The sequence below is a fragment of the Notechis scutatus genome, chromosome Z (assembly GCF_049901735.1).
Source record: "Notechis scutatus isolate UNSWTSFEM ecotype Mainland chromosome Z, rNotScu1.2, whole genome shotgun sequence".
Lineage (NCBI taxonomy): Eukaryota > Metazoa > Chordata > Lepidosauria > Squamata > Elapidae > Notechis > Notechis scutatus.
In genome coordinates, this window is record NC_142025.1 from 53,231,078 (window position 1) to 53,255,660 (window position 24,583).

The 24,583-nt window shown below is 39.6% G+C and overlaps 1 long non-coding RNA gene across 1 annotated transcript; it reads left to right on the forward strand.

Annotated features, from left to right (window-relative positions):
• The first annotated feature begins 4,535 nt into the window (after positions 1–4,535).
• LOC148128867 (uncharacterized) lies at positions 4,536–21,798 on the forward strand. Its single transcript, XR_015745665.1, has 4 exons — positions 4,536–4,609; positions 8,574–8,880; positions 11,774–11,989; positions 21,696–21,798. It is a non-coding gene; the product is annotated as an uncharacterized LOC148128867 (long non-coding RNA).
• The last annotated feature ends 2,785 nt before the right edge of the window (positions 21,799–24,583 follow it).

A 24,583-nucleotide genomic window follows, 5' to 3' on the forward strand; every position in this document is an offset into this window, starting at 1 on the left:
TTCCTGTCTCCGATTTAATAAAGACTTCTGGTGATAAGGCAAGGATGAACAGAGGTGCAGAAGCCTGCCCGTGGTTTCAGTTAATCTCTTTTTGTGGTTGGTGCGATCCTTTGAGGGTGCATGAGTCCCGGAGAGATTTGTGCCGGTGTGGGGGAGACTCAAGCTGCAGTGTGGGGAAGGCAACCCCCCTGCAGCGAAGAGGAGCCTTCCAGAGCCCAACAAGCAAGAAACAGCCACCTATCAATGGTGGCTCCGAAGTCCGGACTGCCACTGATGTAAAGAAGTGAGTGAGTGACAGTTTGTGGGATCATTGGTGAAGAGTGTGGCAGATGATTGGAATGCTATAGACTTTTATAAGGCTGCTACAAGTGTCTGTCCGGAGCCCTAAAAGGAAGCGGCCAAAAAGCGGATGCAAGGCAAGTGAAAGTGAAGGGGCTTGGCAGACAGAAGAAAGAAGACAAGAATGAGTAAAAAGGGAAGCTTACGAGGTTGGGAGATATACCACACTGATATTAATAGAAGGGAATCTAGCGGCTGGAAGGTGACTGGAAGGTGTGGGGGATTTGGGCTATTTCATTCGATTTTTATGCCCAAATCATTTCTAGTAGTGATTTGTAGCTTTTCCAAGGACAACTTTGTAATTTATTTGATTCTATTATCTTTCTTATCCGTTGTCTTTCCTTTTTTTATTTCCCTCATTCTCACCAAACATAGTCCTTTCCTCTAATCCATTGTCCACTCATACCAAAGTATGTTATTTTTACTTGCTCCTTATTGCCTTAAGGAAATAGTCAGTTTTATTTGGTCTGAGTTTAGTTGATTGATTGGTTCTTCTTGCAGACCATTGTTTTCTCAGTAACATTTGGCTGCAGAGTCATAATTCAAAGGCATCTCCATGCTTCCTCTCACTCTTTTTCAATATTCAGCTTCCACACAAATATATTTATTTATTTATTTGATTTATATTGCTGCCTATTCGCCCATGGCGACTCAAAGCGGCTTACACACTGTAAAATAATATTTAAAACAAAAAATAAAAATAAAAACAATAAGAACTAACAAAAAGAATCAAATAAATTAGTAAAGTACAATAGAACAAAATTTGGGAAAACAAAACAACAAAACAAAACAAAAACAAAAACCAACTCCCAACCCCCACTCTGACGACAGTGGATCACACTAGCCAATTGATGGGTTCCATCCCTCTCTGGGTTTCCCAGGCCCACTGGCAAAACCAGGTCTTCAGTGCCTTTCAGAATAGTATTAATGAGGGGGCCATTCTAATCTCTGGGGGAATGATGTTCCAGAGAGACGGAGCCACCACAGAGAAGGCCGTTCTTCTAGGTCCCACCAGGTGTATCTCCCTCAGGGGTGGGACCCGCAGCATTCCCTGCCTCTTTTCTCTAATGGGTTGGGTAGATGTCACTGGCAAGAGATGTTTCATCAGATAACCCGGGCCCAAGCCATGAAGGCTTTAAAGGTGACAACCAGAACCTTGAATTGCATCCAGAAGCAAATTGACAACCAATGGGGCTCCTGCAGGAGAGGTAATACATGTGCACACCGGGGTCTGCATAAAACCATGCAGGCCATTGCATTTTGCACCAAGTGGAGCTTCTGGATGCTCTTCAAGGGCAGCCCCATGTAGAGCACATTGCAATAATCAAGATGGGAAGTGACCAGGGCATGAGTGACTGTGAGTAGGGACCACTGATCCAGGAAAGGACGTAACTGGTGCACAACCCGCAGTTGCGCAAAGGCCCTCCTAGCCACGACCACCACCTGCTCTTCAAACAGGAATCGTGAGTCCAGGAAAAACCCCAGATTACACACAGGGTCTGTTTGGGGTAGTGCCACCCCATCCAAGACTAAAGGTGGTAATTCTCCCTGAACCCCAGAGCCAGAGCCACTCGGTCTTGCAAGGGTTTAGTTTCAACCCATTGCTCCCCATCCAGCCCCTAATAGCCTCCACGCACTGCAAGAGGGAGGATACAGCAACACTTAACTCACCACAGGCCGATACATACAGCTGAGTATCATCAGCATATTGGTGATACTTCAGTCCATGGTGATGGATGATCTCACCCAGCGGTTTCATATAAATGTTGAACAAGAGCAGAGAAAGTACCGAGTCCTGCAGAACCTCGTAAAGTAGTGGGTGAGGGTTGGATCTCTCCTCTCCTATCAACACTGTTTGAGAGCGGCCGCAGAGGAAGTGAACCAAGACAGTACAAGGTCTCCCACTCCCATCCCCTGAAGCCGTCCCAGGAGAATCCCATGGTCAATGGTATCAAAAGCTGCTGAGAGGTCAAGTAGAGCAAGGATGGATGCACTACCCCCATCCCACTCCTGCCAGAGATCATCTAAAAGTGCAACCAATGCTGGGCCTGGGCATGCTTTACCACCTCTACTTGGCCTTTCTTAATGGCGGCTTCTCCTTCAGGCTGGCTGAACAGTGGCAGAGTTGCCACCCAGGAGCTGCCAGGGGTAGAGATCCCCGATGATGCGCTTCCTTCATCAGGGCTGCTCAGCGGGGAGATCTGAGCCCTCCCTTCCCCTGAGAGGCAGCAGCTTCAGAACAGTTTGGGGGCAATGCCTGACTCAACTCCTTCAGATGGAGCCTCTGAAACTACAGTTCCTTCCCTAGACTGAAGGCAGCCTTCTGTCTTGCGCGCGCACGCGCACGCACACACACACACACACCACATCTCCATTCCAAACTGAGGATTGCAACCAAATTCCCTGCTCATCCGGTGTTCCTGAAAGGCTCAGCTTGGCCATGGCACCTGGTAAGTGAGTGGGTGGCTTGGGGGTAGCGGGGCTTCCCTCCACACAAGTGGGAGAGTCATCAGGGCATTGTCTGACAGGGTGCCCAGGGCTCAAAGGCCTTCTTCCTCCAGCCTTGGGGCAGGCACTGTTTCCTACCCCTCCACCTGCCACGCTTTGGAGAAGCTCAGCTGGGCGCCACCTGTTGATTCTGGTAGTGGGTGGGAAGTGCCACTCCCTCCCCCGCTTCCTTCCAAGCCTGCTGGTGAAGCACCCCTCTTGTGCACCCAATGCACCTCGGCACTGCTGTGGGCCACTGAGGTCAGGTGCATGAGGGGAACATGCTCCACGTACAGGCCAATGTCAAGATCCACAAGGGAGCCAAGGAAAAGATGACCAGCAGTAACCTGCTCTCTAACCCAAGCCAAAAAAGACAGTGGGACTGAGTAAGCGCATCCAGCGTTCCGCATCGTGTTCCTCCCCCCGCCTCCACTTGCTGCCTCTACTTACTTGGACAGCCAGCCTGGTGATGGCAGTGGGGTCCAGAGCTGCAGCGTGCACCAGCTGAGGGGCAGGCAGTTTGCATCTACAGCTGGAAACCATCCCCCCCGCACACAAAGGACAGAGAAAGCATTGTGGCTGATGGGTTTCTGGCTGTAGATGCCCTGCCCCCTGCCTCACCTCACCTCATCCTGCAGGACAAGCCTCCCACCCACTATCCCACCCACCAGAGACCCCTGGATTCCCTCCTGAACCCCGCCTGGCCTCCACAGGCATCATCCACATGAGCAACAACAAGCAGGCCACCCCCAGTCAGTCACAACCATCCCAGCCATGCCCCTCCCCCCAGCCCCGGAGGACAACCACTATTCTGATCCAACCCACAGTGACATTGAGTTTGATACCCCTGCTCTAATCAGACTTGTTTTGCAGAAGTGTGGCATCCCATGTTCAGTTATAGGAACTTCTGATTCAGTTCTTGTTTTCTGTTGGGAGAGAAGGGAATGTTAACATTTGAGTGTGAAAACTATTGCCAGTCAAGTTGGCTAGTTGCCTAGGCAAGTAAACATGTCAATTATATTAAAAATAGCCAGCATTTATGAAGAAGATACTGTGATATGCCCCTTCCCATTTCCATATATATAAATAATTTTTAATTATAAATAAATTTTAATTTATAATTAAAGAATTTATAATTATTTAATTATAAAGAATTATATATTCTTTCTTCAGTGTTAGGATGTAAGATACCTATTCTTTCTATTTAATAAAAAATATAAAACTATTATTAATGGAGTCCCTGAAAATTTTTCTCCACTAAGTCATTTCCAATTATAGGGGGCAGTGCTCATATCTGTTTCAAGGCCTATGAGCCAGCTCTATCCAAAGACATTTCCGCTGTAATGTGGCCAGTATGACATCAAAAAGCATTATTAATTATGATAAAATATAATTGCAGAAAATTTAACCAGGCTGTCATAATATGCTGCCCTTCAGATATATACTGAAAGTAATGGAATTAGCTGATGAAGGCTTGTTTAAGTATTTATTATAATGTGGTTTATACACTATTTGGAAGAATACTAACTATATGTGTTTTTATCAGCCATCACAAGAGAGTGTTTGACACTGTACGAAACATCAATCAGATAGTAAAGCAGAGGTCCCTAACTCCATCTCCAACGAATATCCCAGGATCTAACCAGTCCTCCACAGTGAATTCAGTCATTTCTAGCTGTGTCAGCACACCATGATCCAGTTTCTATGGTGGAGACGTTTCCAATATTGAGCTAGACAATAAGACAAACAGTATCATCCTAGAAACTGAATCTACTGACTCTAGGTTAGTAATACTAATTTTTAACTGTATCTTCTTATGAAAAAAACAGTTTCATCCTAATGATTTCCTTCCATTTTCTTCACATTCTGCTATTATATAGCATCCATTGGTTAGATCAGTTCACTAGACCAGTGGTCGCCAACTGGTGGGCCGTGGCCCACTGGTGGGCCGTAAGAAAATTTTGGTGGGCCCCAGAGAAATCTGACCCCCAGAGCACTCCCCCAAAGCAATTAATCCAGAAACACAAGGCTGCGCTGTCCACATGGCCCACAGGAACGTTCCCCGCCCACTCACTCCTTACCCAGCAAACTTGCCTACTAAATTGCTATTTTTCTTTTTTCCGACCATCATCTGTTCTGCTGTGCCAAGAGATTTAGATCAGCTAGGAAGCAGGAAATGGTTGGATTTCTTGCTTTCTAGCTAGTCTTTAGATCTTCGGCTCTGCTTTTAAGCATAGCCGAACCTCCCTTAGGACTGTGCAGACTCACAGCAAGCAAATTTGAGAGACTGAGCTAGCCGATGGCAGATAGATAGATCACTGAATGATTCTGTGAGCAACTCAATCTGCCTGCCTGCTTTGCCTGATTTTGGGTAAAAGTTGCTCTTTTTTTAAATAAAAAATTCAATATTTACATACATGGTGTGTTGTGAGTTAATTTTGTGAGTTTGCTTGCAAGCAAATTTTATGTGACAGACTGAGCTAGCCAATGGCAGATAGATTTCTGAATGAATCTGTGATTCTGTGAGCGACTCAATCTACCTGCCTGCTTTGCCTGATTTTGGGTAAAAGTTGCTATTTTTTAATAAAAAAATTCAATATTTATATAAATATTTAAAATATTTACATACAAGTGTGGCTTTTTGCTGCCCACACCCTGGCGATGGCAGGGTCTGAGTTCAGAGCCCTGGGCCTCTCATTGTAGATAAATAAACACACGGACACAATGTTTACTCGGGATGAAGGCACTGAACAAAGGCAGGTACCTCCTTTTATTAGGTTGCTTGCAAGCGTCATAGCAGGAACAAGGAAATTTTCCTTATAAGGTAATCTACATAATTATGCTAATGCAAAAACTATACCATTGCTGGGGTCTTATCACCTCCGCTCTTAGCCCTGCCCAATTACTTTCTTTTCCCATAACTTTCGTTTCTCTTACTTTCTTTTCCCATAACTTTCGTTTCTCCAGCAAGTATTTTTCCACACAGTCAGCACTTTACCACATAGCAACATCAAACTGTCCATCTACAAGGTTGACCATTGCAACTTTTAGCATCCATTTATTGTAACAGTTGTACATTGCAACATACAAGCCCAGCCAATCACATCATTACCAAGCTACACCCACAAATTAGGCCATGCCCACAGAACCGGTTAGTGGTCCCTGGGATTTAAAATTATGAATTTGGTGGTCCCTGTAGTCCAAAAGGTTGGCGACCCCTGCACTAGACAACATTATCTCTATATTTAGAAGAAATTAATTTTAATTCAAGCTATTCTTATCTTTTTTCATATTGTTGTAATTTAAAATAATTATGTTTATTTTAAATTATCAGAGACTTTAAAAATGTAAACCTATTTTCTTCCTTAACAAATCATCAGAGTAATGTATTCCAAGCAAATTATTTTATTTGCTGATATAAAATTACCTTTGAATAATTAAAATTTAATTTCATTCAAGTAATTAATTTATAATTAACAACCACACTGCATTTTTCTAGAATGATGATTTTTTGAAACAGTTTGTGGATTTGGAATTTTCCTGAGCCATTAAATTATAACTACCATAGTGATTTTATTGTCAGTTAAACAAAGCATCATATTTTAAGTACTGCTTAATTAATCAAGGAAGTAACAGGCAGTAGGAAGAAAGCAGAGCTGCTTAACTCATTCTTTGCATTCTTTGCTTTTGCAGTCTTCATGCAAAAAGAAATTATAGCCCAACATATCAAAAAAACTACTGTAAAAAAACAAACCAGAAATAAAAATTAAAATAAGCAAGAAAATGGTAAGAGAACATCTATCTGACCTTGATGAATATAAATCACCAGGACCTGGTAGATTATATCCCAGAATTCTGAAGAAGCTGGCAGATGTTATCTCAGAACCACTGTATCAAATCTTTCAAAAATCCTGGAGCAAAGGGGAAGTACCTGAAGATTGGGAAAGGGATGATATGGTTCCCATCTTCAAGAAAGGTGGGGGGAACAGACCCAGGAAATTACAAACCAATCAATCTAACATCAATGGATGATCATTTGAATATGAGCCAGCAATGTGGAGCAACAGCCAAAAAAGCCAAAACAATCCTGGGTTGTATAAACAAAGGTATAGAATCAAGATCACATGGAATATTAGTGCTGCTTTACAAAACCCTAGTAAAACCACACCTGGAATACTGCAACCAATTGCGATCACCACACAATAAAAAAAGATGTGGAGATTTTGGAAAAAGTTCACAGAAGAGCAACTAAGATGATCAAAGGCCTGGAGTATGGCTGCATATTTTGAGTTTGGCTAGTCTAAAGAAAAGAAGAATTAGAGGTGACATGATAGCAGTATTTCAGTATTTGAGGGGCTTCCACAAAGGGGTCAAATTATTCTCTAAAGCACCAGTGGGCAGGACAAGAAATAATGGCTGGAAACTGATCAAAGAGACAAGCAGCCTGCAATTAAGGAGAAACTTCCTAACAGTAAGGACAATTAACCACTGGAACAGCTTGCCTTCAGAAATTGTGGGCACTCCATCACTGAAAGTTTTTAAAAAGAGACTAGACAGTCACTTCTCTGAAATAGTATAGGTTCTCCTGCTTGAGCAGGGGGCTGGACTAGAAGACCTCCAAGGTCCCTTTCAGTTCTATTCTAAATTCTAAAATTAATCTGACATATGCAGTATCTACCGTATTTGCCGGCGTATAAGACGACTTTTTTGCCCCGAAAAACATGCCTCCAAGTGGGGGGGTCGTCTTATACGCCGGTATATCCACTGCCGGCTTTCGGATGCTTGTTGGACGCAGCGAAGGCGCCTCTGGCTTCCCGGATCCCCTGCGTCGCTTCCGCTTCATCCCGCTCGCCTCGCTCCGCCCGAGGCTGCAGCCTTCCTGCTCTTCCCACGGCCCCTGGCACTCCGCCCTGCCGCTGCAGCCCTGGGGATTTCTGGAGGGCGTTTCTGGTGGTGGTGGGGGGTCGTCTTATACGCCGGGTCGTCTTATACGCCGGCAAATACGGTAAACTGATTTTTTTTCCTAAAGAAAATATGACCACCTTTTTAAAAATAAATACCATGATATTTTAACTAAAATAGATGCTTTCGGGTTGACAATTTCTTTTTCACAAATTACTACATAAGCTCTCATTATTTCTGTTATTAGAGAGAATTAAGGAAAAAACATTATAGGTGACACTGAAGATTACAGAAAATAATAATTTACCATTTATGGTTGTAGTGCAGACCTGCACAAATTATCAGGAGAAAGGGCCATGCTGATAATTTAAAAATCCTCATAGACTGCAAATACTAGAAGTATGTGCCAGTCAGCTATTTTTTGGCTAGCAGAATGGCAGAAGCTCTGTAACTGGCAGCAGTGGCTCAAAATTTGCTACTTTTAAAAAAAATATGGGCATAAAGCTACTTGGAGGGCCACATATTATGTAGGCCAGTTCTTATGTATACAATACTGCATGTATTAAAGCTTTCTATATTTATTAAATCAGCTATATTTCTCTTCCATGGTACATACTAGTTTTTTTTTAAATGAGCAGCATGTATATAATACATTAACCTCAGTAAGATAAAGAACATTCCTGTTTTCATCTATACCCCTACTAATCTATCTAGCTATTTCTCAAATTGAAAGTGTACTTTCTATTGATTGAACTGAAAATTTTAAATATTAATTTATTTTTTGTTTTTTTTTCCTTACTTTATTCTTGTCACCTATATTAATGTGTGATTGCTCTTTATTTTAGAGATGAAGAGAAGAACAAGAAACCAGGAACACCACGTTCTTATGACCTGGAAAAAGCCCTTCGAAGGTTGTCCCTTTGAAGGGAGAATTACCTGTCAGAAAGGAGGTTTTTTGAAGAAGAACAGGAAAGAAAGTTGAGAGAATTGGCAGAGAAGGGGAGCTTCATAGTGGTTCCATTACTCCAACAGAGAGTATTATGTCATTTAGAACACACTCCGGGTTTTCTGAATTTACTGGCTATTCAGGAATATCTGTCAGCAGTCGTTCATACCTCCCAGAGAAGCTTCAGATTGTGAAGCCCTTAGAAGGTGATAATAAAGCTTCTCAGCATTTATCTATTCTCCTTTGTGACTATTTGTGGTCTCTTCTCCATCAGCAAGAAAGAGGAAATCTTTGTAATACATACTCATTTTACTTTAGAGGTAGCCGTCCTCATTGTTGGTTTGAACTCTTCTGAGGACAGGAATTATCCTTTAAAATAAAAAAGTAACGTATGCTATGTTTCTAATATATTCAGTAGAATATTTATAGTTTTTAGGGATTCATCTTGATTTTCCTGTATTAAATTAGATATTCCTATGTCATTCAGATTGTAAACCTAAGTTTCATTGATATGAAGAACAATGATATGGTAACGCATTGAATTTCAACATTATAGGTTTACTGACTTTCATGCACTTTGTGCAAACTAAAACACTTGCTACATTGCAGTGTTACAGTCTGAAAGTGGTCCTTAATTTGTTGTAACAAATTCAAGGTAGCATTTCCTTCAAAAGCTCAAGTTGCTTTGCTTTGTTCTGGCAGGCCACATGCTTCATCAGAAATAGGCCACCATGAAGCCCATGTACTTTTTTTGGTATTAGGATATTATTTCAAATGGATGCTTTTCTTTCATCATCTGAATAAAAAAAATCTATAAGTAGTAATACCTACCTACTTATATTATTCCAAAACAACACAGCATTTCATTGATTAAAGTGTAAGATTATGATAACATACATTCTCTTCTTCAAAAGAATTGACCTATGCATAAAAATGTTATAATAAATGTCACCCAAATGATTAGTTTTGGGTTTTGGGTTACATTTTTGGAGTTTATAATATGAATCTAACAAATCAACTTTTTCTTTTTATCTATAAGCTATTTTATTTTTTGGGAATTTGCATCAAAATGGGAAGATTCACCCCAACACAACTGAACCAATATAAATGTTTGGCTTTTACAGAGTGCTTATTGAACAAATTAAAATATTTTAGAGAAGATAATCAACTTTTGTCTATTGATTATTAGTATTGTATAGGTTTCTTTCATCCAGTTTGTTTTCTTCAATAAACTTTCAGTCTCCATTTTCTCTGTTTCTCCTGATTTTTCACTTTAGCTTTTTCTTTGTGTATGAAAATTTTTCTTGCATTTTGTGTTATTCACCATCTTTAAAATTTAGCATGTATCCTTTATGCACGAGATAATTTCAAAATCCTTATATATTTTGAAATAATATTTAATTTAAATAATTGAAATTTGGAAGCTAACTTGGGGCATAGATACAGTACATGTATTTCTATCTGCTATCTAGCTATTCTCTATTCTCTATTTTTCACTTTACTTGTTTTGTTAAAAATATATAATTCAAATGCCCATAATTTCATTACAACATTTTATTAAACCTCCAATTATTATAGATTAATAATAGCAGTTAATTTAGAGATGCTTATTATATATTATTATACTATTTAATTATTTAATTAATAATGGAAATGAAGTTATTTGTTACGTATTAAGAATAAAAGAGAGGAGGAGAGCGGAATAATACACACACACACACAAAATATGTGTTAGATTGTCCAGTAGTATGAACAGAGAAACATATCGTGTCCTGTCCCATCCTATCCTATCCTCTCCTAGCTTACATTTTAGGTTATATCTTTGCATAATGGGTCCTGGTAGACCTCTGCTTCTGTGGATCCGGTGCTTAGTGCTTGTTTTTGTACTACTATGAACAATGCCTCAGTGTTGTCTTTAGTCTGGAGTGAGCAAAAGGCAAGTACTAGACTTTTTTTGTTTTTGGTAAAATCAGAATGGGAGGTAGGCACAATTCATAAGATTATTCCATATTATTCTTGGTCTAGTGATCAGACCAGGATCCTGGGATTTTTAATACTCCCTTAGGCATGAAATGACTTTGGGCAATCTGTCTCAGCCACATCCACTTCAGAAGGTTGTTTTTGTAGGAAAAAAAATGGAGGAAAGAGTATTAGGTATGTTCACTATCTTGAATTTTTTTTAAAAAGGTGGAATGTTTTTAAAAGGGCAAAACTCACATTTTTATTGTATTGTTTAATTGCTAGAAATGATGCTGTTACCCCCTCTGTCCATCTTAGCTATCTAAGCTAGCCTAGAAGTTAAGGAATAGAACTTTTCAATGTTCTTTCTCATCCCCTTTCCTGTCTACATTAAAATGGCGGAAATAACACTGAGTTTTTTTAACTCAGTTGAATTTAAAAAAATTTTTATACAAGTCCATGTTCTTTGGATGGACAATTAGTCAAAATCTTTCTATGTAGGGTTGACAGTAGTTTTTTATTACATTGAAGTAAATTGGATTTATTTCTTAGTCAACATATCAAAGTCAGTGATTGAGATGGTCGCCATGTAATTAAACAAGCAAACAAATAAATAATGCATTGTGAATTTGGTCTGGGGGACCAAGTTTATGCCTTCAAGTCAGTCTTGCCTCCTGATGATTGCCAGGACAAATTCCTGCAGTTTTTTGGCAAGATTTCAGAAGCGGATTACTGTTCCCTGCTTCCAAAAACGGAGAGAGAATGATTGGTCCAAGTTCATCCAGCTGAGTTTGTGGAACTCACTATCCCCTAGTTTCTAGCCTAACTAGTAAACCAAACTGACTTGTCTTAATCAGAATTATGCCATCTCAAAAATCACGCATCTATTTTGTCTCTAGTAACAAAAGTGATGTAACATAATGTTTGATACTTGCAAACTGAAGCCACATTTTTATGAAGTTTCCCACTATGATGATCTCTTGCAGAACAGTTGGTTTGAAGCAGTTATGAAACTTCATCCGCAATTAAGGTGTAACTACATATAATGAAGATTAAGCATAATTCAAATTTCCATATATACTGAATTATATCCATAATTCAAATTTCCTTACTGACCTGTTTGTTTTGTTGTTTTCCAAGGTTCTGCCACACTGCACCATTGGCAACAGCTTGCTCAGCCTCATCTAGGAGGCATCCTAGACCCAAGGCCTGGGGTTCTTACTAAGGGCTTCCGCACTCTTGATCTTGATCTGGATGAAGTGTATTGCCTTAATGATTTTGAAGAAGATGAGTCAGGTGAAATTACATACAAAGGCTTAACTACCTCAACACCAATTCAGCACACAGAGACCTCAGGTGAGAGGTCTCAGGCACGAGTGACTGTTTCAGATAGCAAGAATTACCCAAATCACTCTCAGTCTTTCCCAGAGGAGATGCAGAAACCTGCAACTGACAATGAGAGGTCTGGTGAGGGAATCTCATTAAATCCAGCACAACTGCCATGTTTGCAGGATTTTGATAACTGGGCCATTCTTACATCTCTCCAGAACAGCATCCATAATGTTGCTTCATGTTTAACTTCACAACACTGCACACAAGAATTAATATTAGCCAATTTCTGAACTGTGATTTCTAACTATTACTGGGTGGGAGTTTCAACCCAAAAGAAATGCATAATCTCTATTTTCTTCTTTAGTTTGATGAGAGAAGGCTGCTAAAAGGATGCAATTCATTGGGGTTCTCAGAAAAAAAAGAAGCCACTTGTTTTGGTTCTGGGTTTGTATGACTAGATTACAGTTTTGCAGATTGCTTTTCTCTTGGGATTTGTGTTCTAATGCTTATATTCTAAGATTATTTAATGTTTATCTAAAGACAAAGTAATTGAGAGTGGATGGCAGAATTTCAGCATTGTTATCTGTAATAAGAGGAGTTTCTTAAAATCAACCACTTTGTTTCTTAGGATAAAATTGCATATTGGCTTAAATAGTGTACATTTTTAATAACTGGAGGGGAGTTTGAGGCTAGAAGGCTTGCTATTAAAAATAATGCCTGATACAAAACTCTACTGGGATCAACATCCAAGTCATTTGGAGCACAGAGAAGCAAAAAGGTGTAAACTGCTAAGACTATATGTCAGTTCTTTCTCGCTAATATCTAGCTATGAGGAAAAAATAAAGCCAGATAGAATTGTTATATTTATATATATATATTGTTATATTTATATTTTTTCCTGCCAATTATGTTTTTGGATCCATCTGAGAAATATAGATATAGATATACAGATATATATTTAAAATAGTTAGAATTTTTTATTATCTATGCTAAGCAAGGTTATCTGCAGGATAAGGGTTAATTATGTTGCTAGAATTCAATGTAGTCCATGTTATATTCGCCGATTGGAAGAAGGCTCGGGAGTCAGTGACTGGGTTTCAGCTCTTTATTAGTCCCGAGATCGACTCGGGGTTCAGAAAGTTTGCGGCGGCTTATATTGCCTGGCCACGGCGGCCACGGCCAATGGCACCGCTTTAAATCTCCCGCGATTAGTTTCCACCAATCGCAGGGATTTGTGGCGGGCCAATCAGTGTGGCTCGCTCAGCCAATCAGGTTGCCGTGCGCCCTGGCCAATCAGGGCGCGGTGTTTACAAGTATGCTAATGGATCATACAGAACACCCCTCCCCTTGGTATGGTCCTACGTGACGTAGTCCCATAAGTAGGCGGGGCTCCGTACTTGCCTACTTGACCTGCACAGGTTAGTTGATGCCTGGCCTTCGGGCGGTTCGGTCGGGTTCTGTGCTGCTCTCTGCCTCGTAGATGGAACCACCTGGAAGGGTGAGCCGGGCCTTTCGTCGCAGCTTCCTCCCGGGCTGGTTGAGCTGCTGGTGTTGCCGCTCCCGTCCGGTCTTTCCGGGCTGGTTGAGCTGGCTTGGCTGTTTCTTCCCGGCGAGGCTTTGAGCTGGCTGTCTATTTCTGCTTCGGTTGGTGAGTATTCCTGGTTTCTTTCTGGTTGGGGTTGGTTCCCGGGGCTTTCCCTCCCCTCTTGGTTGGTGCTGGGGTGGTTCTTTTCCCTTTCTGGTTTTATGTGTCTGTCTGTTTGCGTGTTGGTTGTGTTTCCCATGGTTGTTCTCGATCTTATTTGATCGATGTGTCATTTCCATGCTCGTCCGTCGGTTGTTTGTAGCCAGTACGAGCGGGGACTTGTTGCCTGGGTTATCGTTGCCGGTATCCAGAGGGGGTCCCCTTTAAGGTTTTTTGCATATACCGCGTCTCCTGGTGTAAATGTTCGGAACCTGCTTGATGAGTCGGTGGGTTTTTCGGGGTTGTACGTGGGGTGCAGCCTATCTAGAGGGGATCTTAGTTTCCTCCCCATTAGTAGTTCTGCAGGGCTCTTGTTGGTCGTTGTGTTTGGTGTTATGTGTTGGATAAAAAGTAGTTTATTTATTTTCTCTTGCATGTCTCCGGTTTTGATTTTTTGAATTGTTTTTTTGGTGAATTGAACCATTCGTTCTGCCCTACCGTTCGCCGCCGGATGTGCCGGCGCTGTCAGGGCGTGCCGTATTCCCCATTCCGCTAGGAATTTTTCGAATTCCAGTGCGGTGAACTGTGGCCCGTTATCTGACACAATTACATCTGGGAGGCCGTGGGTTGAGAATAGTCTGTTGAGTTCTTTGATGACGGCCTCGGTGGTGGTAGTTCTCATGTCGCTTACCTCCAGCCAATTGGAGTAAGCGTCTACCATTATGAGGAATGAAATTTTCTCTACAAAGCCTAAACACAAATGAAACAGACTGAGAAGTGTTTCTTCTTGCTTCATTGCTCAGCAGATCTGTAGGCTACTTTATGACGTTGGGGGACAAAGAATGGTATGGATTCAGATTTTACAATGTGATCTATAAAACCCAAAACCCAATACATGGACAATTACCTGCATAAGTGCTTGATGACTTGGGAATTGGAGTAATACTGTATGATATTTGAATTAACTGATAGAATTTAAAATATTTTAGCATTTCAACTTCAGCATCATTCTGTCTTTTGATTTACATTAGCCCATGTTCAGATGTCCTATTTGAAAAACATCCTGATGCATTAAATAGAGAACGACAGGTGAAACTCGAAAAATTGTGCAAAAGTGCATTTATTTCAGTAATACAACTTAAAAGGTGAAACTAATATATGAGATAGACTCATTACATGCAAAGCAAGATAGTTCAAGCCGTGATTTGTCATAATTGTGATGATTATGGCTTACAGCTCATGAAAACCCCAAATCCACAATCTCAGAAAATTAGATTACATGCAATCAATAAAACAAGGATTGTACATAGAACAATATCAGACCTCTGAAAAGTAGAAGCATGCATATGTACTCAGTACTTGGTTTGGGCCTCTTTTGCAGCAATTACTGCCTCAATGCAGTGTGGCATGGAAGCTATCAGCCTGTGGCACTGCTGAGGTGTTATGGAAGACCAGGATGCTTCAATAGCAGCCTTCAGCTCTTCTGCATTTTTCGGTCTCATGTCTCTCATCTTTCTCTTGGCAATGCCCCAGATTCTCTATGGGATTCAGTTCAGGCAAGTGTGCTGGCCAATCAAGCACAGTAATCCCACGGTCATTGAACCAGGTTTTGGTGCTTTTGGCAGTGTGGGCAGGTGCCAAGTCCTGCTGGAAAATGAAGTCAGCATCCCCATAAAGCTCGTCTATGGAAGGAAGCATGAAGTGCTCCAAAATCTCCTGGTAGATGGCTGTGTTGACCCTGAACTTAATGAATCACAGTGGACCAACACCAGCAGATGACATGGCTCCTCAAATCAACACAGACTGTGGAAACTTCACACTGGACTTCAAGCATCTTGCAGTGTGTGCCTCTCCATTCTTCCTCCAGACTCTGGGTCCTTGGTTTCCAAATAAGATGCAAAAGTTGCTCTCATCAGAGAAGAGGACTTTGGACCACTGAGCAACAGACCAGTTCTGTTTTCCTTTAGCCCAGGTAAGACGCTTCTGATGTTATTTGTTCTTCAGGAGCAGCTTGACAAGAGGAATACGACATTTGAAGCCCATGTCCAGGATCCGTCTGTGTGTGGTGGCTCTTGATGCACTGACTCCAGCCTCAGTCCACTCCTTGTGAAAGTCCCCAACACTTTTGAATGGCCTTTTCCTGACACTCCTCTCCAGGCTGCGGTCATCCCTGCTGCTTGTGCATCTTTTTCTTCCACACTTTTCCCTTCCACATAACTTTCTATTAATGTGCTTTGATACAGCACTTTGGGAACATCCAACTTCTTTTGCAATTACCTTTTGAGGCTTTCCCTCCTTATGGAGGGTGTCAGTGATGGTTTTCTGCACAACTGTCAGGTCAGCGGTCTTTCCCATGATTGTGATTCCTACTGAACCAGACTGAGAGGCCATTTAAAGGCTCAGGAATCCTTTGCAGGTGTTATGGCTTCATTAGCTGATTAGAGTGGGACTCTTTGAGCCTAGAATATTGAACCTTTTCACAATATTCTAATTTTCTGAGATTGTGGGTTTGGGTTTTCATGAGCTGTAAGCCATAATCACCTCAATTATGACACATCACGGCTTGAACTATCTTCCTTTGTATGTAATGAGTCTATCTCATATATTAGTTTCACCTTTTAAGTTGCATTACTGAAATAAATGAACTTTTGCACGATATTCTAATTTTTTGAGTTTCACCTGTATTTTTCTTTGGTTGACAGCCAAAGCATAGAAAGACAAATCATACCATATAATAGTATACCATGTAACCTGTGACTTTTGCAGTATTTTTGGATCCAGTATTGAGTATAAAAAAATATGGTTTGCATCATGATATGTTTTTGTCATAGCTGTGGATTCCTATGTCTGATAATTGAAACAGATACCAGTTTTCTTTTAAAATAAGTAATCTGAAGGGAAACATTTTTCCACACTGGATATAACATGTTCCTAATTCTGATTGATTACCATTCAAGAGCTGGATTTCAAGCTGGATTTCTGTAAATGTAATAATGAAAATGATTTTCTTAAGTGTTATTTTGTCTTTTTACATTTGGCATACATTTTATACATAGAATTTAGAACTCTTATGAAAATGCAGTTATGGGATGGGAAATTCTTACTGAAATCTGAAACAAAATTTATGTGCTATAACTTTGGTAACTTCCAGTCAATTTTGATATATGAATGAAAGAAGAGGTTATTTTATTTAACAGCACTGTGATTTTCTGCAAAAAAAAAAGAGAATTTGAGAAATCATTTGGTGGCTAGAGAAAAAGACAGTCCTTTTAACATACATTTAGATTTTTTTCAAAATAAATAATAACAAAACCTCATTGTTGATCACATATTATCCTTTTATATGTTGGACCAAATAACTTTGAATATTGTTGAAGATTGTATTGGAATTAAAGCATGATATTCTTTTCATTTTTGAATTGTTAGAGATACTGATCACTTACAGGCCATTCACGGTTTCCTGACAGAGAATACTGTAGCCTTATGAAAAGCTGATTACTGGAGGATGCTGTCCATGTTTCTCTGAGTGGTATCTTTGCAGGATTAGTCTTTATAGATGTTAAAAAAATATTTCTCTTTCATAGTCAAGAAAGCTCACCTATTAGCCTCAATTGCTACATTTAGCAGCCTTTTCCTATCTTGTATATTAATAATAATGAGCTCAGTCTATTTTATTGCAACAGTTTTCTGCTAATATAATTCCTTAGTGAAAGAAAAACAGTGTTTTGATGAAATGGGTAATGCAGATATGGAGATATTGTAGGTTAAAGCTTTTATATATTCTGTGAATAATTGTTTAATCTAAAATTTTCATACTTTTTTATTCTGCTATTATTTGTTGTCTAACACTGAGCTACTCTTTTTCTTTTAAATTTAGCTTTTCTCTCCATATAATATATTTCCATTATTGATTATTTGAGATTTTCTCAAATATTTTAAGCTGGTTACACTTGCACAGAGTCATGATTGCTATAACCCTTAAATATAATTGTTTGCACAAATCCTTGAAGCAGCAGTATCACGAGTTTTTAAGGTGATATAAATAATTTTTGAACAATGATACTGTATTAGTGTATTAGCCATCATTGAAAAATGCAGACTAATACCTAACATGAAATGGGGATGATTTTTTTTTACTGTCACCTCATTATATTAACAGTTTTTAAAAATTTCCATATTTCATATGCAGTAACTCTTTTCACGTAATTATCATCATTATATGATTATTTTGCTGCCAGCTTTACAGGAAATATAGCCACAATAAGCATGTAGTTTTCTCAGCCTCTCTAAATTTAAAAAGATTTTGTAAATGTAACCAGGTTACATATCCTATCATGGATAAACAATATTTTAAAAGGTAGTCACATCATGTGGCTAAATAATCACAGATATATTTCTTGTACAATCATGATAATGTATTGAAGATTTTTAATCTCACCTGCAATCATGATGACTTTGCAATTGTACTTAATTTTGGATTGCTTATATGACTGTTGATGGATGCATGGTATTTTCAGTTTGTGAACTGATTTGCAATCGGGGCTATCCATAAAGTATGTCATATTTCAGAAGTGGAAAAAATGGCATGATTAAACAATCTATGATACTGAAAACAGAAAGAATAATATTGACAAAAACATGGTGCTTTTCCCATATTTGCCTATGATCACAAGAGGTCATCAGATGCTTTTCATTTTTTGGTTCTGCTTGCAATTTACACAGGCACATCCATTTTCCTTAATAATCCTTCATTCCCCAATACTCATAATGTGTTTGATAGGGTTGAAATCCATGCTTATTTTTTCTTATATCCATTTCATTTTTCGGTGTTCTACTTAGTAGTTGTATATTATCCTCACTCTATGCAATGCTTATGGGTTTTTGTTAGAGATTTGCAGCAATAAAAGTTATACTAATTACACTAAAATAAATTAGAACTTTAAAGCAATATAATTTGAAGGAACAATGCAGATCAGTTGGTAGCAATAAAAACAGTATTAAATATTAATAAAAGATATTCCTTCAATGTAGAGAAAAGTAAAGTCCTACACTTAGGCAAGAAAAACCAAAAGTACACATACAGACTGGGTGAAACCAGGCTCAATAGCAGTAACTGTGAGAGAGATCTTGGAGTCTTAGTGGACAACCAGCTAAATATGAGCCAGTAGTGTGCAGTAACAGCCAAAAAAGCTAATGCTCAAGTGAGCTACTAACACCACTCTATAAAGCCTTAGTAAGACCACATCTAGGGTACTGAATCCAGTTTTGGTCACCACATTATAAAAAAGATGTTGAGACTCTAGAAAAAGTACAGAGAAGAGCAACCAGGATGATTAGGGGACTGGAGACTGAAACACATGAAGAACATTTACAGGAACTGGGCATGGCTAGTCTAGTGAAGAGAAGGACCAGGGCAGACATGATAGCAGTCTTCTAATATTTGAGGGGCTACTACAGAGAGAAAGAGGTCAAGCTATTTTCTAAAGTGCCTGTAGGTCAGACAAGGAATTCCAAGCTTTGTAGAGATGATTTTCAGGAATATAATAAATTCCATTATATTATTTTCAGTGCCTCTTATTTCTTTCCAATTTGGCTAAATGTATATTTTTTCCCCTTGTAACATGAGAATATATAGAATTTTAATTGAGGAGGTGATTTTTTTAAGATGATGTACTTTATGGTCTGTTTAGCTTTGCATTATACAGTTGCATCCTATAGCAATTTGTAAATACAAATTTGGATCTTGTATGGTTCTATAATCTGTTTTGTTGCAGTACCACAAAAATAAGCTATTTATCTTATATTCAGCTATTCAGATAGTTTTATTAATTGATTAATTTAATTGCTATCTGGTACAGCAGATGTTTTGTTTGTGTTTCAGATGGAGGTGGAAAATAAATGCTGCAGATGGGCAATAGTGGATCCATAATAGTTACGCTGAATACAAAAATAATATATAAAAAGTGATCCAAAGCTACTTGTATGTGGCAAAGATATATGAACCTCTAGATTATCAATTAATTTGAAGGGGAAATTATAGTCTGCACTTTCAACCAGGTATGAGTATAGTACATCCTACCTTATGTTTGGAAGTGTTTCATAGCTTGAACAAAGGAGATATCTAAGGACCTCTGAAAAACACAGATTGTCCACAGATTACAATACTGTCTCTAAAGGGTTTAAACTTAATCAGTCCTCTGTCAGGCAGATTGAGTACAAATGGAGGCAATTCAACCCCATAGTTACCCTCCTCAGGGTAATGGTATAAAATATTCTGTCTCAAAGAACCCCAGGTAATATCTGAGGAATTAAAGGCTTTTCTTACACAGAGAATGTCAGTGTTGATGAGAACAACATAAGAAGAACACTGAACAGCAATAATGTGCATGACACGGTTGCAAGGAGAAGGCCACTACTCTCCAAAAAAGATTATTGCTGCCCATCTATAGTTTGCAAAAGACCATGTGGATAAGTCTGAAGACTACTGGAAAAATTATCTTCAGCAAAAGGCACATCCTGCATTCCAGCATAAGAACTTTAACCCACCTGTGAAATCTAGAGCAATATCATCAAGCTTGTTCTATGAGAAGCGAAACGTCTTTAAAGAAAAACAAGGAAGTCCAGTTGCCTATTGAAAAAGCAACTTTGGGGAAAACCATGACCTGAATGACTGATAATCTCCAAAGACAAAGAATGGTTAAAACAGGAAAGTTAGTATTTAGGAATGATCAGATTAAAGACCGTAGTCTTAGAGAAATGTAGGAGGAATTGAAATGGGCAATTCATGCAAAGAAGCCCATCAGCACCCCTAATTTGAAGCTGCTCTGAAAGGAGGAATAGGCTCAAATTCCTGCAAGCTGATATGTTTAATTGATGCTAACACTGCCTGAGAACAGCACACTGAAAAGTTAAGTTCACATAGTTTTGCCACATACAAATATGTAGCTTTGGATCATTTTCCTCAATAAATCAATGAACAAATATAATGTTTTTTACTCATTTAATTTGATTCTCTTTATCTAGTTTCAGGACTACCTTGGAAAAATGATTGTGTTTTAGGTCATATTTATACAGAAATATTACAAATTCAAAAAGGTTCACAAACATTTAAGCACCATACTATGTACTATCATTTTTGTATCCTAAAATTTATTGTCTCTGGATCCATTACTGAATCAAGGTGATGGGATATATCTGCCTGGATCAATGTAAAAGAAACTGAAATGTATGAGTTCTAAGATATTGCACATTTTTGTTAAGAGTTTATTATATCTTGCCCATAAAATAAACCTGCTAATACAGATTAAGATATTATATCTACTTCTTACAGAATTAGCATTTACCACTTCTTTGTCCCCATAATTGCTAATAATGTAGCAATAAGATCAAATAGATAGCATTTGGATTGTTTAGAATTGGGACAATTTAGCATGATAATTACATTGTTGCCTTTCCTAAGTGATATTTTATACTATTGGAAATTACCATGCCAGAGTAATAAGTAGAAGTAACACTTCTTGCTATTGGCTACCCTAAACTGAGGTGGTATTCAGCAGGTTCTGACCAGTTCTAGAAAACCGGTAACGGAAATTTTGAGTAATTCAGAGAACCAGTGATTACCTTCCCCCAGGAATGGGGAGGGAATTGAGATTTTACTGTATCCTTCCCCAGGAGTGATGTGGGAATGGAGATTTTATAGTATCCTTCCCCTGCCATGCCCACCATGCCACACCCACCAAGCCATGCCACGCCCACAGAACCGGTAGAAAAAAAATTGAACCCCACCAATGACCCTAAAGCATTTGTATCTGCTGAGAGTCCTTACAGTAACGGCTGTCCCAGTAAAACAAAAGATGTGATAAATAAGACTCTTCTCATAGATATTAATATATCAGAGGAGCTAGATAATAAAGAGATTTAGAAATATCGGATATTTATTGCACAGATCACAAGTAAAGTATAATATCACTTTTCCATCTGTTAGTTTGAGAATATAAAATTCTTTTAATATATAAATACAAATAATGTCCTCTCTTTTTAATGTAGTACATCATCCTGGGAAGTGCATGTCACAAACCAATTCCACATTTTCCTTTACCACTTGCCGTATTCTACATCTTTCCAACGATCTCACACGAGTTACACCAAGGTAAGGGTTTTCAGAAAGGTGTTTTAGTTTCTAAATGTAAAGAAATGTTAAGTGTAGTCAAATAAGCAAGATGAGTTTAATAATCATGTTTGACACTGTCTTAATTTAACTTACATATATGCATCCATCCAGAATCTGTAAACTTGTTTTAGTTTATGTACACCCGGTACAAGTAAAATAACCTAGGATGTCACTCTTTTAATCCATGATGTTCTAACTAAAATATTTTTAAAAAATATTCTTATGCTGTTGCAATTCACATTGGAAGAGTAATAGAAGATGCCTATTTCCCGTTCTTGTTCACCCCCTTTTATTGCTTTTGTTACTTCTTCTTTTCTGGCTGTGTTCCTGTTGCAGGACAAAAATTGTAACTTCTCTGAACTCTCTCCCTGATGCATGTTTGAACGGCTGTCATTATTGCATACATACATATGAGGAACTGGACCAATATATATATATATTTTCTGAGGTTTTCACGGGTATTTGTATGTGGATCTTTGGTTATTCGGGTTTTCTCCTGCATAAAATTGGAAGTATCTAGGTGATGTTTCGATGAAGTCTCATTCAACATCTTCAGGCTTGTGTCTTCGGCTTAGTGCTTCTCGGAGTAATGTGAGCTTGCAGCTGCTTCTTCCTTTTAACTGCTAGTGGGGGTGTGACTTGATTGGGTGGGGGCTTGGCTGTGTTCTGATTGGGTGGGGGTGTGTTCGACTTCATTGAATGGTCACCTAGATACTTCCAATTTTACATGGGAGAAAACCCGAATAACCAAAGATCCATATATATATATGTGTGTGTGTGTGTGTGTGTGTTTTCTTAAGTTTTCGCGGGTACTTACATGTATGGTATTTGGGTTTGTTCGGGTATTTTCCCACGTCATTATAGTTGTGCTTTTAAAGTTGTAGCGACGTTTCGGCAGAATCTCATCTGCCATCATCAGGCTTCTGTGTTGTGTTCGTCTGTGAGTCAGGCTTTCACAGCCGTTTTAAATTTGGGGCTAGCCTAATATATATATGCAGGTCTTGGCGTGTTCGGGTCTTTTCCCATGTGAGATTGAGAGTATCTTGGCGATGTTTCGATGAGGTCCCACTCGCCATCTTCAGGCTGGTGCTTTCGGCTTCGTGCTTGTATGAGCAAAGCGTGATCGGAGCAGCCATCTCTCTATAAATACCGGTGGGGAGGTGTGGTGTGCTGGCTCTGTTGTAAGCGGGCTGGTTGGCTGTGTTGTTATTTCTTGATTGGTTGATGGAGTTGATGTTTGCAGATTGGTTGGCTTTTTCATAAGAACATGTGTGGCTGAGGTACTGGCTGTGGGTCTATCAGCCTCCTGTGTTGTAACGACCTGGGTAATGGGCTGTGTGATGACCTTCTGAGTTCTATTGTTGTGACATCCTGGATCTTGTGCTGTAATTTCCTGGGTCGTTGGCTGTGTTGTAACTTCCTGAAGTTTTGTGGTGTAACCTCCTGAGTTCCGTGATGTGATATCCTGAACGGGTGGCTGTGATGTGATGTTCCGGGTTTTGGTTTGGCTCTGAGCTTGAGGTCTGGCTATGTGTTCATGGCGTGTGTCAGTTTGCTTAGTTTGAGGGTCGAAGGGTGTGGCAGCTGGTGATGCAGCCATGGTCTGTTTTCTGGATGGTGGTTGCCTTTTGTCTATGGAATGGGTTTGGGTTTGAGTCTGGTGAGGGAGATTGGTGGTGGTGTCATGTGTTGTTTTGGATCCGGTGTTGGTTTTCATGGCTGGGACTCGTTTGTTGATAAGGGCTAGTTTCCAGATGTCTGATAGGCAGGAGGTATCATCCCGTTTATTCATGTTATGGGGGTGTTTATTTCGATGGCTTCCCTGATTATTCTCTTGTTGAAGTGTTCAGTATTGGAGATTAATTTGGTTTTCATGTCCTGTGGCTTTAAGGTGCTGGAAAAGGGAGGAAGTATTTTCTTCTTTTCTGACTGCGTTCTTGTGTTCTGCAATGCGTGCATTTATTCTCCTGTTGGTTTGTCCAATGTATGTGGATAGGCAATTGTTGCATGGCATTTCATAAACTCCTAGCTGGATCTTGTCCTTGGGGTTTTGTAGGATGTTGGCTATTTTGGGGTCAGTGTCGAAGGCTGTCTTGATATTGTGTTTGTGGAGAATTTTGTAGGGGAGGAGGGTGATACCATTGTCCTGTTCTGTGTCTCAGTTTTTTGGGGGCGTCTCCCTTAGGATTAGGTTGGTAATTGTGTTTCTTTGGAATCCATTGGAAATTAATACATTAGTGAGGGTATGTAATTCTGTTCTCAGGTGGTCTTTGTCGGCTAGGCATTTGGTTCTGGAGATGAGGGTCTTGGCTACGGAGTTGATCTGTGCAGGGTGGTGATGGGATTGTGCATTTAAGTAGCGATTGGTGTGTGTTTTCTTCCGGTGGATGGTGTGTCCTAGGGAGCCATTGATTTTTTTGTAAATTAGGATGTCCAGGAAGGGAAGTTGGTTGTTGGCTTCTGTTTCCATGGTGAATTGGATTTTGGGGTGTAGGCTGTTGAGATGTGTAAGGAAGTTGTCCAGTTTGTCTTTCCCGTGTGGCCAAATTGACGAAAGTATCATCTACATATCTGAGCCAGAGTTTGGGTTTGTGTTTGGATTTGTCTAGAGCGTTGGTTTCAAAGTGTTCCATGTATAGGTTAGCTATGATGGGTGAGAGGGTGATCCCATAGGTGCTCCTTCTATCTGTTTGTATCTTTGTCCATTGTGGATGAAGTATGTGTTGGTTAGTCAGATCTAGGATGTGCTTAGGGGGTTGTATTT